The following is an 18,502-nucleotide window of genomic DNA, read 5'->3' as shown; positions in this document are numbered from 1 at the left end:
GAAACTGACCCCTGGACATGCCAGTGTATTATGATGACATACTCTGTAGCCTGATCACAAAGGATCAGTAGGGTGTTAAGTGTGTAAAAGAGTATAACCGGGATTAGTGCTCAGGTTTGTTGGTGTTTTGTAAAGAGTAGCTGCGAAGGAGTCCAGTCTAAGAATCATGACATGTCCTTCAGCTATGTAATAAATAGTAATGTACATGCATATATGTGCTGAGTCAGGGACAACTGTACCTTACTGACATTGCCGACATCCTATCAGACAGGCTCATGTATACATACCCACCTCCCACAGACGATAGTCCCTGACATCATACCTGGAGATATCATGTGTAGAATGGCTGAACAACCCCCCCTAAGCCAGAAGCATGGCAGCAATTGGATTACATTGTTTCCCAATATGTGTCATGCATGCACTACAGAACAAACAGACCTGCACCTGAACAGTCTGTTGAGCCTCACCCACTCCACAGGACCTGGAACCGTCGAATGTGTTACAGCAACATATGGCACTCCCCACATGTGTGGGTGCACAACACACCATGGGAAGTATAGTCCAGTAAGCCTATCAAGTCTGATCTGCAAGGCCATGGAGTGCATCATGGCAGACGTGATAAACAAAGCTATTGGAAACCGACAAACACACAACCCTACCAACTGTGGAATGTTCATGTGCAGATCATGGTTCCCAAGCATGCTACACCATCTGCAAGGCAGCCACCCAGGACATACATTACGGAACAGAGCTACACATGTCCCACATAGACTTTGAACAGCTCTTCATCAACATCACAGACACATGTCATATCCACAAAACCAACAATCGGTGCATAGATATATGTTGACATATGAAGGGATGTCAATGTGTCCACAGATAGATCACACAAGGTGAGACTCATGGGGTCCTTTACAAGCTGTTGATACCTGCCGACCTACATGGATCATTCCTGGGATTGCAAAAAAATGTGTACACACATTATCATGTCCAGTCTGATGATGTCATCATCCTACAAATATACCAGGAGAACAAAAATCACCCAGTAAAGCATATAGCGCATTGTGTTAATGCGTATCTCTCTAGTATCATAACGTAGTTAGGTAGGGGTTTGAGTCCTGCAAACGCCAAGTGTGTGTGTGTGTGTGTGTGTGTGTGTGTGTGTGGTTTCATTTGAGAGGTGTAGCCTTTTTGGAGACTGGGAAAACACATTAAAAGAGGTACATCCCTCTTTGGAAAGGCTGATGATGACAGCATCCTACAAATATTCAAGGAGAACCTAAACCACCCAGTAATGTATATAGCGTGCCATGTTAATGCGTATCTCTCTAGCATCATAACATAGTTAGGTAGGTAGGGGTTTGAGTCATGCAAATGTTGAGTGTGTGTGTGTGCCAGAAGTGGTCAATGCAGTGTGGGTTTTGCTTTTACTACGGTATGACATATGTTTCAAACAGTATGTGCATTGCACGCATCGGGTATCTGCGTGTCAAATAAATATGTGTACATGTGACCTCAATCAGTACATAGGTGTGAAGCCTGCATACGACATGAATACATTTGTAACCTTCGACAGATTGTGCCGCTGCTTCACAAATCATAGGTCACATACGTATGTCTTTGTCAAGCCCGGCCAATGTAGTGATCCATGGCCAAGGACATCTCTGCCACACACACACCCATGACACGTACTATAGAGTACTGTGAGTGAGGGTAATTGCCGGGGTATATGTCAGACATGTTCATACACAACAACGACTGGCAATAATGGACAGTCATTATAGGTGTACACCAGCCCTGTGTATATGCATGCAGGCCCCTAATGTGTCATGTGAAACATCGAGGGACCCCACATTATATATATTTTTGTGTCTTACCATTTTTTTATTTTTGTGTTTACTACTTACTGTTTACACCAATGTTTATATTAACACCTGTGGGAATTTTCTTCCCACTTTTATACTTATTTATATATATTATAATTTTTTTGTGGTTATTGATACTTTTGATTATTTGTATTTATATGTAACCATGGTGGCTTCAAAATTTAATATTTGGAGCATTATAGGTTTACCAGCATTGAAGGCAGGTATGAGTAACAGATAACAAACTGTTGAATATTTTGGCCGCTTTTTAGTTAAAAATTTCAAAGTGTAATTATGTGTTTTTAAAGGGGAGCTGCTAGGGGGCGCATCTGAGTGGAGTAGTGATGTATTTATAGTGAGACAAATGTGTGGTGCAGTTTGTTTTCTGAGGAAGTTGGTGCAGAGTGCCGACGAAAAGCTTGTTTTTAAGCTTAATAAAATTTCAATTTGTTTTTTTATTTTATTGGCATTCTTGTTTCACAACATACCCTGTGGATTATAAAGAATCTTTGCATACATCTATCTGAATCCAGGAGTTTAAAGGTGCTGGACCTGCAAGGGTGGTTTTTTCGCCAGTTTGTTTTTTGTTTTTTGAATTTTTAGAAGAACATCATCTAATGATTGGTTATAGTCATGCTGTTGAGATGGTGTATACTACCAGACTGCAGATCATTGACAGATATCAACAGTATCACCCACAGCATAGTGCCAACCCATGTCATACACACATGTGTACCCATGTTAGTATATATCTGTAGTAGAATGCATACTAGCCATCGAAAGATACCATGAGATGTTAACAATGTGTAGAACAGGGTATGTCGCACATCCCACGTGTCCACTATGCACGTACATGCAGACTGTGCGCACACACCATGTTCACAGATGTACACCCGCTAATTTGTAATGCACACATCACACACATACTGTCCACTCACTAACACATGCTGGCAACACTGGTGTAAACAATGCTACAATGACTATCACAGCTGTGATGCATAATGCCTGCTTAGGTATACCTACAAGGATATCATTACACTTTCCTGTTGTCAACTTGCTACTATTGCTACACTGCTATAATGTCACCCAGTGCATCAGAACCATTTTAGCCTGTTCCTGCATCAATGTTACAGATGACAGGAGGTGGCACAGGTGTCATCATATGCACAGGGTGTGTTGTAGGTTTGCCAGAGCCTGACATTGACCCAATCGGCATGTCTGTGTGTGTGTGTGTGTGTGTGTGTGTGTGTGTGTGTGTGTGTGTGTGTGTGTGTGTGTGTGTGTGTGGGTGAGGGACAACAGTACTACATGGGCCAATGTTGATGTAATGTGTGTGCGTATGTGTGAGCCCTAGTTGTATGGTAAATGTGTGTGTGTCTGCATGCACACAACTCCACCATGTGGCTGCAATATAAGGGCGGTTGTGGGACAGCCGCAGACTGTACCTGCTAGGCCGTACAGATCACTGTCTCCGGCCACGGACATGGTACCTGTGCCTAGCAGGGGTGCTACGGGCAGTATCGGGTACCAACCCTGACTGGGTGCTATCATCAGAAGCAGAGGTATGATGACTCGACCCATGTCCCTGCTGGGACTGGCCAGTGCTACGTGCACGTGGTCTAGTAGGACGGTCAATGGACATGCCAGCATTGCTAGGGATGGAACTGCCACTACGGGAGTGGCTGTGATCTGTGGTCCATCTGCGATGACTGCCAGCTGATGCTGTTGCTGGCATGCATTCCCGTCAGCTTCTCATCTGTCCCATATGGTCCTGGCTTATGGCTAACACATCGTGGAGGACATCTAATGTCTCCATCCAACGGCTATCAATGACCTCGGTGTAATTCCAGATGGCACCGGCAAGGTCACAGATGCTGTCATTGATAGCAGTGTAATGGACCCTCTGCACCATTAGTCCCTGTTGGGTGTACCGTTCCATACGTGCCTGTGCCTGCATTACAGCCCGGAACATACTGGAGGTTGTAATACCTCTGGGGGCACATCTGCCAGGGGCAATACGACCAGTGGCGCTCCCCCGAGAACCCCTGGACATTCGCCTATGTGGTACCATTCCAGTAATCCGGCTATGGCTGCTGTGAGGGGTTGCATGTGCCATAGGTACCGTACTCTCCTGGCTAATGCCAACTGTATGCTGTCCCTCAGCTAAGACCATTGGTGATGAGGGATGTGTTGGCAGTATGAGTGTGCGCATAGATGGGGTTGACTGCTGTGTACTGTTGATTGGTGGACCAACGACAGACCCTGTTAGACTTTCCTGTGCCACAATACATGCCTCATCATCTCCACTATTAGTGGCGGTGACATCAGGGTCCTGCTGCATTCAGCCACCCCTAACTCAGCACCTGTGAAAGGAAGACAGTGAACACACTTTACAATCTGTACGTGATGTTAGCACACATGCAAACATGAACACATGCACACATGCACACATGCACACATGAACACATGAACACATGCACACATGCACACATGCACACATGGACACATGCACACATGGACACATGAACACATGAACACATGCACACATGCACACATGCACACATGCACATATGAACACATGCACACATGCACACATGCACAGAAATACACTGCTCACCACAGCACATACACACACACACACACACACACACACACACACACACACACACGCCAGCAATCCAACACATACACAATAGTGGGTGATGTTGGGTGACACTATCACAAGGTAAACAGTCACCACACACGTGTCAGCATGCAGAATATGTGTTGCTGAAGACCATGCAGTGCAAGTGTAGACGGCCCTATCTAATGACATTATACATGGTTTTGATGCATGTGTGTAGTTGTTCAGTGATTGGGTACACCCTGGAACACAATGTGTACATGGACACAACATTGATGTGCAAGTATTATCTGCTCTGCAATGCCATGTGCACCATCACTCAATGGTATACATACCATGGCTGCATGTGTTATCTGTGTGACATGTAGATTGCCATGTCTGATGACAGTGTCTGTGTCCATAGCACATAATAGTGGGCACAGGTGTAGCAAATGCATGCAATGTACAGACATGGGATGAGTGGTGCATGTAGACGTGAAGGAATCCCAATGCTCGACATGGACATTGTACAGTGGTTATGGTGAGTGTGGGACATATTGCAGATATGTCAGTGCCAGCCATGACATGGCATGCTACATGACTGCATCATTAAATACCACACATACCCAATGTGTGTCATGTGACCTATACACCCAATAGCATTCCAGGACATATATGTGACTCTTTGTACAGATGGCGACTGATGTGCAAAATGTGTATACTAGCATATGTAAGCACACACACAACATGCTATGCATGGTGTGTATAGGTGCATATGTTTGCACACACAGAACAATGAGGTGCACAGCAAAGACTGCTATGTGTAGTACTGTGGTCACTGTAACCAGATGGGGTGTAGTACCATGTGCCATCATCATCATCATGCATCTTGTGGTCACTCACGGCTACTACTGTGTAACAGACCACTGCCTAGCATGCTGTACCTGAACTGCAGTGCCGTGGATACGGTCACTATTACACAGCCACTTTGTACATGGGTGTATGAGGTGCCCAGTAGGGAGCATTGCCTAACATGACTGTGTTATGTGTTGAAGAGTGTTGCACAGCCCCATGATAGGTCTCTACCCCTGAGGTACATCATGTGTGTGTGGATGACATGTGGGATACTGGAGTATGTCCTTACAGCGGGTGTGTGGTTACGCCATATGTAGCATGACTTTGTGTACTGCATGTGATAAATGTGTTATGTTGTGTACAGGTGTTGCAATTATGCCTATCCAATGCGCAGTACGAGGTTGCCACAACTGTGTGTCATGCTCTGTGTATTGCATGTCATTGAGGCAGCAACTAACATTACTGAGCTGTGCAATGTCTTACAGCAAACATGCATGGCATGCATTATGCGTAGGTGTGTTATGTGTACATGGCCTACACCTCACCTATGACATGCATATTTCATTACCAACATTGCAGGTATAACACACTCACCAGCATGGATGGGCTGCCCTGCTATCACACCAGAGGTACCTACGTGAATATGAGAGGGTTCGTCAGTGGCCACAACTGTGGGATTGCTACAGTGGGTATACTAAACTGCAGTACAACAGTCAACAGTCACAGGTGTATGGATATTATTCAAACTATCCGTATTGCACAACACTAGGCAGCAGAACTGCTAAACACACAGTACACATCTCACGTACACATAATCTAACAATACAGTTAACTGTAGTCTACATAGGTTCATAGGTTCATAGATTAGTACTAGGCTAACTGCCCTTGTGAGCCATTTTAAGCCTAGCCAATTATCCCCTGTGAGATTCAAACCCTGTACCTTGTGTTTGTAAGGCAAACACCTTAGCCATTAGGCCACCCTCCCAACCCCTAGGGTTAGATAGGGCATGTTATCTGCTTGCTCCAGGTGGATGTGCTGGGTGGCTCCGGCCTCCATTACAACACATGTCAGTGGTTGATGTAGCTGTTGTCCAGGAGCCACCACGCTTAGGAGCATTTTCTCCGCTCTGGTGAGGGGGGGGGGATGAATGGCCACCCCTCCACCTGTGGCAAGCAGCTGTCTTTGAATATTAGACTCACACTGCCGGACGTGTCTAATTAAATCACTGCAGTGATGAAGTACCTGCTCATATGTCCGGTTATGCATGCCTATGTCATTTACCCGACGAACAAGTTCCTGCCACAGTGCAGTCCACTCCTGATGGTGCTGGCTGCTTCTGGAGAAGAGCATTGTGTACTGCTGCAATAGGCTGTCGAGTATCACCTCTTCCTCATCCACTGTGAACGCTGGGTTGCGTTGGTGGGCCATCTGGATGAAAAAAGATATGAACAATATGTGTGAGAGTGTCCTGTGGCACACTTTACACCTTTATCCACAGATATCACTTTAATGACATATATACCATCCTATTGTCTGTCAGAGGTTACACACATTCAATACAACTTATTGATTCTCAGGCCACAACTAACTAACACTGCCTGGCAGACTCTATATATCACACCACTATACATCAGTACCCGACACACTGTTTGTGACACATTGCACAACCTCAAGACAGGGGTGTATATCACGCTGATGCACGAACAGAGATGTCATCCATTGCAATGGATGTAATGTACAGGTACAGTAGTACCAATCAACCAGCCTAGTCATTGATGCCATAGCCCTGCCTAACAGATGTGTCCAGTTGTTATTATAGGTGACATACTGCTGTAACAGACTATATATGTTGCTGGATACACATGTTTACCCTGTAACACACACATATGATTGCAGCCATTTTCCAGGCATAATCACACACACATCAGGAAAACATACAACACACCACTGTATGCCAACACAGATGAGCATTACCTGTGTACCATATGGTAATGTGTGCCACTACTTACACCCACTTATGCCTGCATTCTGCCCTCTGTGGAGACTACAGGAAACACACATGACAGTGTTTCCAAGCAATGTGAACACACACCATACTGTGCTGTTTAGGCCTACAGCTTCAGGTAGTACTACAGTTCATACTGGTGATGGATTCACCAGCAGTACCACTCACTAAGCATACATGTATTGCTTTAGCCTACAATGAGACACCACATTCATCAACGGAGAACTACGTCACATCATCTGCCGTACTACTATGTCTGCCTAACAGTACATAACACATCAGTTGCTGTCCTCACAGCTAGGATAGGCACTACAATGTCAGATACAGCATCACACTAAGCTATCACACCTTTACAGACCTTGCACACATTCAGTGTTACACTTATTCAACCTTACATAGCAGCTATTGCATTAAGTACATGTGTGAGTGCATAGTGTCATAGGTAGGTAATATGCTATTGGCCCTAGGGCCTATGGCAGCCTAGCCATATGCTACCCTGGCCTTTGACACACATGTACTTTGATTTCACTTGCCCCTGCCAACCTGAACCACAGAGGTGTTTCCTGGGGTGTATTACCAATCTCCCACACAATCATCAAGGGTATTTATAACAACTGCTAAGGAGGAGCCTTGTTTGCTATTGCTATGTGGTCTATTCCAGTGTATGGCATATCTCTGAGATGGGAACCTATCCCCCCAGCATGTGCCATTTAGTGAGCTGACAAGGTTTAAGCCATAGAGCGTGTAACCCTGAGGGATTGTGATATGTTGCCATTGTGGTTGTCACCCAGCTATGGGTGTGACATACCTCTGTATGTCCGGCAGAGGTCACCTCTGTGTGGCCAGTATGTAATACAGTGTAGTTGTGGTTTTGTGAGTCAGTCTGCACAGGGCATCTGTTTGCGGCCAGTATTACCCTCTGGGAGGTCTGTCTGTGGCCTGTTCACCTGGTGTAGTTGTCATGTGAAGTACATACCACACAGGGCATTGTGATGAGTAGAGGGGAACTGTACCCTATACTTCCATAGCTGACACACCTGTTGTCATGACACATACCACACAGACAGATTACAGGTGTAGTGTGGCACTGTCTTCATCAAAGTGGAGGCTACTGTCCACCTGTGTCCCATGTTCCCTTATCACACCTTTACTGTTAGGTAGATCTCTACCTATGTGGTAGTTAATGGGTACACTGTTTTGGGAAGGTGGAATGGCACTGCAGTATCAACAGTTGTCTACAGTCCATGCCTTGGTCACCACACACCTGTTGCGGTACATATGACCCCATGTCTCTCTGTCTCTCTCTCACTCTATATGTATATATATTTCTATATATCTATATATGTAGATATATATATCTATATATATATATATATATATATATATATATATATATATATATACATATCTATACACATACATGTACACATCCATTGCTGTACACACGAATGTACATATAGGCACATGTACAGTCCACTTTTCATGGTGGGGATATCAGTTATGCGACAGTTGTTGGATGTACAGGTATGTGATTAAATTGCACAGTGGTGTGCAGAATACACGTGGGTGTCCTCAGTCCTTGTAGCATTAGCAGGCCTCACTGGCTGTAACACAGCAGATCTGACAAATCTGTACTACAGCATTTAACCACCACATGACATATATCAACACTACTATAGCTGGCCTTAGGCATAGGCCAACTGGGCGGCCACCTAGGGCGTCGCTCTAACAGGGGTGCTTTTCCACTATTTATGTGGTGTAGTAAGACAAGGATGGGGGCACCAGGAAGTGTGGTAGGGGGTGCCGTGGAGCCCTTTTGCCTCTGGCACCAGTTGACCTAAGGCTGCTCCTGCACACTGCATGCTGTTTTCTAAGCCACACACTACGACCTACATGGATATATGCACATATCAATCTTCACTGACAGATATCTGTCCACCCTTCACTAACAGTTGCAGTATGTCCCTTTCTCTATGCACATGTGCAGATACAGATAGATACATACTGCTGCCACACATGGATGATTTGCAGTGTGTAGAGTACTATTCAGGAACATCTACAACATACCAACACACATACATGTGAGTTACATACCTTACCTTTGTATTTCCCTGCTCCATGTGTTACGGTTTTGTAGTTTTTTTTATTGGTGTTTTTTGGGGGGTTTTCGCCCTCTAACTTTCTGTCTCAGTTTCTCACTCTGTTCTGTCTCTGTCTCAGTCTGTGTCTGTGTCCATGTCCGTGTCTCTCTCTCTCACTCTCTATCTCACAGCACCTGCAATGATATAATTGCATGTGTGGACTGCAGGTACAGCCTGCTTTTCTAGTTATCTGCACTTGTGCATGTGACAGCCTCTGCACCAATTGCTGCCCACCATTCAGTAATTGCATGCAGCCTGCTGTTTGGTGATTGCATTACTCACTGTGATTGTAGCCCACTGCTATAAAATGCTAGGTTAGGTAGGCATAGCCCTTTCAGATTCCCAAGGTGGGGCCCATGCTTGTTTGCTCTGGACACCGTTGTGTCAGTTTGAAGGTTGGTATATGTCTCTTATCTGATGCTAGAGTTGTAGCCAGTTATATGCATGTTGTACTCAAACCTGAATGTTGCTGCTTCCAGTACACACATCTCAGTGTAGACATGTATGCACCCCTCCAAATGATAACACAGGATACCTGGGAGTATGTACTTTTTTCTCACTTACGCAATTAACTGCCATACAAATGTGGTTATTGCACTGTATTCCTGTGGCCAGTAATAATCCTGGTCTGATACTGTGTGGTGTTTGTAAGGTGCTACTGTAACATTATTCCCTGCTAGGATGGCTGGTTCTCCTTTCACAGTCATGTCATGCAATTCCACAACCACTGCTGGTAAAGACCCACAGAAAAGGATTTGTGTTATACCATTCCTAATTTCCATTTACATTCCCTCATTGCAATGCATGATATATTTATTTCAAAACCAAGGTATTTGCATATTTGCTGTGGCTTAGTGGTAATTCATGCAGTCTATTGTGTTAATGGTCTGGGGTTCGAGACTGGCAGAGGTTTTTTGTTTTGCCGCTCAGCAGAACAAGGGCCCTGCCATAGAGTGACTAAGGCACTTTTAAGCAGTTGTAAGTGGGTTTGCGTGGGTTTGCACGATGCTTAGCGATGCTTAGCTAAGCGTACACATGCACACACTCACTTAATCCCACTTACTACTGCTTACAAGTGCTTACTCCTGCTAACCCCCACTCTAATTTATTTTAAAGAAAAGAAAATGGGGAGATAGGAAAGGGGTGAAAAAGGGGGCACAAAGAGGGACAGACAGTAGGTAAACAAGCTCGGGATGTGCAGGATGGGTGTAGGGAAGGTCCATAGCTGCCCATTTCTTTAACAGCAACAGCTGTGCATATGCAATGAATTTGGAGTGAAATTTGAAACCTTCCACCCTGGGAGAGGGGTGAGGACAACAAAGTATGTTGTACTGCCAATTCTAATTATCAGCTTATGTTTGTCCAATGGACATGTGTGCAAAATGGGTAGCTATGTATGGGGCGTCATTTTTTTATGGGTACAGCTTGCCCTTTTTTTTTTTTTTTTTTTTTTTCAGGTGAGAGTGGGAAGTGAGGTAGAGGAAGTAGGTATGTCCAGGGAGGTGGGTTGGGAAGGTAAACAGACGAGACCGACAAGACGCATACAGGGGCGGTGTATGACACATGGGGTGGGTGAACACAACTGATGGGGTCGGATGTTTGGAAATCGCAAGCTCATGAGCCCACAGATGGTAGCAGTGGAACTGAAATCCCCACCCATGGGCAGTCACCACTGAACCTTCACAGCCCCGAGGGTGGCTGTGCTGGGGGCTGCGTAGGATGGGCAGGCTCACCCGTGAGATGCGCCACTCTCGCCTCAAGCTGACGTAGGGGATCAGCGACTGAATGCTGGATCTCCCTACGCACCACAACCCAGACCCTTCGAAGGGAGACAGGTGGCCCTTCTCCACCCATGCTTGCATGGGGGGGACGAGCCCCATCCCCTGCAGTGCTTCCACCTGAAGGTGGCACAGGACCAACGGAGGAAGGGAGCCCGGACTGGGCACCGGACCTGCTGGTGCCAGGTGCACTCGCCGGCTGAGGAGGGACAGGTGGGTCCGCTGGGACTGGCCTTCACATACGTTCTGTGATTAGGTGTGTTTAATTACAACATAAGCAAAACAGCATTCCAGATTAGTTGTAACAGCATGCAATAATATTCCCATTAACCCAACACACCAAGGTTACAACAGTTGAACAGCAAGCATAACACATGCATATATTGAACCACAGTGGATATTCCAACAGCATGCAGGGATGTTTGGTAGCAACAGGCCACCATGATTGTGATGTTTAAACAGGGCACATGCATCAATGTGAATGCAAATATTTATAGAACAATAGGACATATGTCCCAGCAAATATGTAAGATTACACATATCCATTGAGGTTTGGAATTGCATGGTTTATGCACATACAGTAGGGTGTAGAAAAAAACCTCGGTTAACTTCTTATAATTACCTTTACGTCTACACTACATTCCCAGTGACTGCAGGTGTATATCCCCTACATGTTTTATTACACTTGCCACCATACATTAGGTTGTGTAATGGCTTTAGCTAGTTCAATATATGCCTGACCTATATCTGACATACTAACTGTATGCAGATGTTACTGCTACATATTTCTTGATTGCATTTATATTTCTTTATCTACATATCTGGGATGTTTTCACATGACATTTTCACTTCGATTTGTACAGAACCCTGCATTTCTTGGCACACACTCACATTTCTGGGGAAAAATAACATGCTACACGTGTGCCAGATTTACTTATTCATGCCAGCCAGTTACTGACTGTTGTGGACTGTATATATGTTTCACAGCTACTAGCACTTCCATCACCCACTTTATATGGGACTGCACAACTCTGGGTTGCCAGCACCTTTTCAAACTGTACTGTTTGTATAATGCAAGGGTACAACAACATTTCAAACTCTGTGACACAGACACACTCCGGGTTTTAGACCTTTATTAATGACATTACACAGTTTTCCACAGGCTCACTCCTTTATTTGTTTTAACGGTGTATATGGCAGACATGTTCAAGACATAGTATACCTTTATTAATGGGTTAGAACACTCTTTTTTTAGGCTCACTCACTTATTTTATATGACAGTGCCTGCAGAGATATTATTCCAGACATATGTTACCTTTCTTAATGGGTTACTATACTCTTTTTCTGCCTCTCTGACATTTTTATCTGACAATACATGCAGAGGACTTATTCAGACAATTTTATGGCTGTATTATTGGACTACAACACTTTCTTTCATGCTCTCTCCCATATTTTATGTAACAATACATGCAGAATGATCACTAACCTTCCTGGTGGCACAGCCTTAGCAGCCTATCAGCATAGGCTTGCTGATTCGCAGCATGGTCACCTACAGCTGTTAAGTAAATGAAGGGATATTGAGACATACCTATCCATTATGCATACTCCATTATCAATTCTTACATACTGCATTCCATGGCTACTTACTCAGTTATGGGGCATCCCACATCCCACGGGCCTCCTGTATCCATTGGTAAGGTGGTCCTGCTTTCGTCTCTTCAGGTCTGCATGGTGGTGACGGACCTGCTCACCAGTCCGAGGAATGCCTGTGGCACTGGTGAGGTCACGGGCTAACCGGTTCCAAGCCTCTGCCTTGTGCTCCATCCCTTGGAACTGGACCTGCAGGGGTCTTGACTCATGATGGTGGATAAGGAGCCAAACCATGTATTTCGACTCCTCGATGCCCCAACGTTGCGCTCGGAAGCGTGTTCCCTCTCCGACACCAGACATTCTAACTGCAGATGTGTGCTACAATCAGTTATGGCATGTATTCCCGCCTGTGGGGCTTAAATATGCCACATTTCCTGCATTTTTTTGTGATTGGCTGTTTTGTAAAATTCTCAGCTGACTGCAGACCTGCTTGGTAATGGTTAAACTACCATTCGTAAGTATATGAATGTTAACAGTGGCTGTTTCCCCTATGTTGTCATGGCTTAGTGGTTCTGTACTTTGCTTCTGATGCACAGAGTCCTGGGTTGGAAACTTGTCATTCATTTTATTTTCATACTCTCCAGACAGGCTAGGGGGTGTGGCTGCATTTAAGCAACTTTGCTCTACATTGCTTCTCGGTGCCCTACGGTGCCCTGGTTGGCGCGGCGCGCATGTCCGCACAAACACATCGAGCTGGGTAAAGGACTGCTAAACTATGGGCAACTCTATTGCGCTGGGTAAAGTGCTGTTAAACTATGGGCAACTCTATTGCACTGGGTAAAGCGCTGTTAAACTATGAGCAACTCTATTGCGCTGGGTAAAGCGCTATTGAACTATGGGCAACTCTATTGCGCTGGGTGAAGCACTGCTTAACAGCAGGCAATTTTATATTGGGATCCTTTAAAATATTTATTTTGTTCACTGATACATTGGCCATTTCATTGCTTTTTATTTATGTTTACACATATATGTCAGGTATTATTCCATATACTGATTTAAAAAATAAATATGAAAGGGAGTGGTGGGACTCAAACCAGGAATGCCTCTTCTTTGTGCGAACGCTCTACCATTACGCTATTGCTATTTGGTGTGATTTGTATAAACATTCTTTCTTATGCTCTTCCATGTCAGAATTGCTAACTGTAGCTAAGCAATGGGTACACCCGCACACACACGCGCAAATACGGGCAGCTATTTTGGGAATTAAAAAAAAAAATTAATGTTATGCATTTTAGAACTGTGATGGGGGTTTACAATATCAGACAGTGAGGTGTTGGGTGCAGGGGCATTTGAGCAGACTCGATCTTGTTTATTTGCTTTTATTTTAAACACTTGCAGGGGCGTGGACATTTAGACTGCTCGGCAGTCGGACACGCCCCCTGCTTTCTTACACGGTCTGTGTAAGACTTACGGTTGAGTCAGCATGCCCTCATGCATATTCATGGCACGCTGACATTATACCGTTCAACTGTAGCCTCAGAGTAAGACTTATTAAGTCTTACATGGAGGATTCGTGAATCCGGGGGAATATGTTTAACGATTTCATACCTGTAGTCTTTCTAGCAACCTACTCCTAGAAAAATCTGTTCATATACAATGCATAAACTAGTTCTAAACCTGCAAGATACTAAGTCTCTTTCAGCTTGGGTTCAAACACCATTATGGAGTCAACAGAGGTCTACCTGCCTTTTAAGATGCTGCCCAAGGCATACTGAAGAAGGATCATTTTATTGGGGTATGCTTTCTTGATCTAAAAAAAAGTTTCTGACAGTGAAAATCACTCATCAAATGACAATTGGACATAAAGATTCCTTCAACCAACACTGGCAGCTTTACAAGTTGCCTTTGTTCTTTTACTCAGCAAATTCATTGGATGACAGATATCTATACCCTTAAACTTTTGCATCAAATGATACAGTTGGACCATTTCCATAGCCTAGAATTATTTGCATGACTTTCCTACACTTTGCCAAGGCATTCCCCAGTGATTGACTTTGTGCAGTTTTCTTCTGTTGTAGGTCATGAGACTTGTGCTAACTTGTACAGAATGTGCCAGCAGTACACTGCAGTGTGCCCCCCCCCTTTTGCTACTGTGGAATGATTGCCGAATGAGTATATATAAATTAAGGGAATGTGGGAACTTTGTTCTCATGTGTTGTGGTGGTGGTGGTGGGGGGGGGGGGGCTTACCTTCCTACAAAAAAGAACTTGTGACTGTTTATGGCTTTTCTAGTTATGTTTCATGACATTCATGATAAAAAGTGTAATTTTTGAATGATTTGACAGAAGGCAGGGGAAATATTTACACTCTTTGTAAATAACTTGGGGGTTTCATAGGCCTGACACAAGTGCCATCCACCTTGCTGATTACTCCTCCATTGTATAGTCTGCAAAAACAGCCAGGAAGGAACAATATAACCTTTTACTTTTCTATAGCTGTGGTTAAAAATGTCAAAACTATCAAACATTTCAGAGTGCACCTGGACTAAAATTTCAGCTGTCATTAGATATACATAATGTAATTAACAGAACCAACAGAAAGTTAGAATGTCTTTAAAATCTGAAGTTAATATGTTTCTCGACATTAGGCCCAAACTTTCCTCTACCTATTGTGGAAGGTTAATGCAGCTGAGATCACCATTATTTATAAAAATAGTGATTTTTATGATATACAAATAAGGCAGGATCCTCCTAACTCAATACAGTTGTATGGTTTAACTGAATGTACCACAGATACCTTTACTTCAGTCTTGTACTGTTGGGAAAAATGTTGTCTTGGTGGCTCTCTCTGGCTATGAATCCCTCTGGCAGGGACAATTTCTACCTTCTTCTCCATTGTAGCTGAGTATCAGTCTGAGAGTTGCTACTCTGAACTTTTAATCCCTTTTCTAAAACTGCAAATGCTCTCTCTGCATGAACTTCCAACAGCCCTCTTTTTGTACTGGTTTTCCCCAGCTCTCTTCTTCTAATGCAGCTGACAAATCATTAAAAGAACCTGCATTTACTAACATAGCCAGATAATCATCTATCCTTGAAACAACAGATACATCTAAATATTGCTCTGTTTACAATGGATTTTTATATTATTGTTATAAACATTATTGACACCACTATTTATACATATAAACATTGCTTATATCATTACTTACATGTATTTGGGTCAATCATGCTCTTCTACTTGGTGAGAAGCCCCCCCGTTATGGTACACGACTTCCTAAAGTTCTGTTCAGACATATCCTTTCTGTGAGCCAGTTGGCTATCCTCCGGGTGACATATGGGTTTATACCTAACCTCTTGAGTTTGTCAACAATGCCTGAGTAGGGTATTGTGTCAAATGCCTATTCTTAATATTGAACACTGCTGCTGTAGCCTTAGCAATATGGGTTATATCCTGCCAAGGATATAACAGCTGGTCAGCTTCCAAAGCTTCAGGGCACCTTCCACATGCTCAAACTAGCAAGCAGCGCAAGCTGAGCTGACTAAAAGACAAGTTTTGATGCAAAGCCCGTCAGAGCTTTCCTGCCACCAAAGATTACATTCCTCTGAGGCTTTTGAGGACCAATGGTCAGCTAGTGCTTTCCTTTGCTGGGCTGATAAGTTCTCTTTGTGAAAAAAAAATCCCATTTTCTTAAATTTATTGATGTTTTATTAGTTTCCTTTCAGGAAAGTTATTTTAAAGCTAGGAATGCTATGCTGTGTTTTAACAGACTGTCTCAAGACTTCAACATAAACAGAATACTCAGTTTTTTTCTGTCAGTTTAAAAGTACTATTAACTAATAGAAAACATATATACTCTGTAGAGATTTTCCTTGGTGGGACTGGCATAGTGTTTGAAAATGCTTTTTACTGTGTTTTCCTGTCAGAAATAAATAATAAATACATAAATAAATAAATAAATAAAATTAAATAAATAACTTCTGTGGACTGCTGGTTTTATCTGCATTTGCTGTTTGTCTTCCCCAGGAAAGAGGCAACATTTTCTGCTTAGACATAGAACAGATAACTGGTCCCATGGTCGGTCCTTGTTCTAGCCACAAAAAGTAAAAGTTAAGCAACAGCTTATGCCACCACAGCAGGCTAGCAATTTGCTTTAGCTGCAGGTGGACGACTCTGCTGTGACCATCTGTTGTACCTCAGACCACTCCTCTTTTACCATGGATTACTCTGGTGAAATACCTACAGCCAATCTGGACCGGGTGTTGGCCATGTCTTCTACCGTTGGAGTCCCCTCAGTGGGCAAGGTCACTCTAGTTGGTCCTGGGAGAGGGAACAGGGAAGATTTCCCTGTTGTGCTAGAATGCTGTGCCCATCCCTGGGGAAGCAGCTGATGCCATTAGTAACATAGTTTGCCCCATTTTTCTGTCAAAAAGAAACAGAAAACCAAGCATGTGTCTACTCCTCTTCAGTTTTCTTTAGACAGGAGTAGTTTACTTAGTCTAGCTCAGAGTTTATTTCAGGCTATTAATCCTTCTTATAAAATAATTTCTAGTAAAAGAAAGTGGCATTCCTGTTTTTCTAAACAGATTCAAGATTCTGAATCTGAGCAGGAAGACGCAGGACAGACTCAGGGCTTTTTCCTCAGATTTCTAATTCAGATTTAGGGGGAGAGCACAGTTTATTATCTTTCCTGTGGGAGTTCTTTTTCTCTGAGACTATTGCAGGAATACGCCTGTGTTTTTAGTGGGAAAACACTGAGGTTTTTCAGTCCCTCAGAAAATGCTATGAGTTTTACAGAAGGATTTTCCAGAACTTACACCTATTCCTCCTGTTCTGTCAGTTTTACAGGATGTGTGTCTTACTGTCTGCAGTTTTCCTGGTAGTCAGCAAGCTGCCTCTAAAAAAGGCTGACAGGATGTATAAAATTCCTCAGTCTTTTTAATTTGTATACACTATTGCCACACCTGGCCCACAGCTATAATCTTAGTAGATCCCACTGCTGCTAAGCACTTAGTTAATTCCAATCCTACTCTTTCTGATAAGGATAGGAAAGTATGTTCTGCAACTTTGTTTTATAGAATTTTGAATTGTCAGGTTCATATGTTAATTCTTGTTGTGATAAATTGTGAAAGTATTAGGAATGTTATATCTGCAGTTTCTTCTTGTGAGGAAAAATCTACTTTAATCAATGTAGTTTCTTCTTTTGCACAGGTTACTACTCATTGTTTGCAGTGTCTTTTATTACTCTGTTTATACTTCTTTCAAGGCTATGTCCACCTGGCATTGTTTTAAGGAGGATTGCAAGGCTGCATTCTTATAACCTTCCAGATGATGTTAAAATGACATTTAAAATTCTCCTTTGGACAGAGATTTAATGTTTGGACCCTCTGCTGCAGTGGTGATAAAAAAGTGAGATGAAAGAGGCAAGCTGATCCAGGAAATCTCTAGATTTTGCAGCTCTCCTTTTCTGAAATTTTCAAGAAATTTTCTCTCCTTTTCCATTTTTGGCAGAAAACAGAATAAACAGTCTCAACAGAATTCAGGTAAATGGATGTTTAAGAAGGACTGGCAAAGGAGTTCCAAAAATAATTCTATAACCTTCCCAAACCAAGGACAGTCCAAATTGTCTGACTGGCTATTCAGGAGACTTCATGACCCACTACCACTC

The sequence above is a fragment of the Protopterus annectens genome, chromosome 1.part2 (genome assembly GCF_019279795.1).
Source record: "Protopterus annectens isolate FY-2018-M chromosome 1.part2, PAN1.0, whole genome shotgun sequence".
NCBI lineage: Eukaryota > Metazoa > Chordata > Ceratodontiformes > Protopteridae > Protopterus > Protopterus annectens.
The sequence above is the reverse complement of the archived record's forward strand: the minus strand, read 5'-3'. Positions refer to the sequence as shown.